This window comes from Carlito syrichta, unplaced genomic scaffold (genome assembly GCF_000164805.1).
Source record: "Carlito syrichta isolate Samal-C Ts95f unplaced genomic scaffold, Tarsius_syrichta-2.0.1 Scaffold313618, whole genome shotgun sequence".
NCBI lineage: Eukaryota > Metazoa > Chordata > Mammalia > Primates > Tarsiidae > Carlito > Carlito syrichta.
Genome location: NW_007257714.1, coordinates 325,788 through 326,333, shown reverse-complemented (window position 1 = coordinate 326,333; position 546 = coordinate 325,788).

Genomic DNA, 546 nt, shown 5'->3' with positions numbered 1-546 from the left:
GCACTCCAGTCTGGGCGACAGAGTGAGACTGCAACTCAAAAAAAAAAAAAGAATTTGTTATTATTATTTTGATTGGAGTCTCACTCTGTCGCCCAGGCTGGAGTGTAGTGGCACATTCATGGCCACCGCAGCCTCAACCTGCTGGACTTAGACGATCCTTCCGCCTCAGCCTTCCAACTAGCTGAAACTACAGACGCACGCCACCATGCCCAGCTAATTATTATTATTACCTTGAGTTGGACTCTCACCCTGTTGCCCAGGTTGGAGCGCAGTGGCATGCTCACAGTCACCACAGATTCGACCTACTGGGCTCGAGCAATCATTCCACCTCAGCTTTCCAAGTAGTTGGAACTACAGGCAGCCGCCACCACATCTGGCTAATTATTTATTTATTCATTTATTTATTGTAGAGATGACATCTGGCCAAGTTGTCCAGGGACTCTTCTCGCCACCTCCTCCCAAAGTACTGGGATTACAGGTGGGAGTCTTCTCCCACCCCCACAGCCCCACCCTCTGCCACCTGCATGGCTACATTTTTTTTTTTTT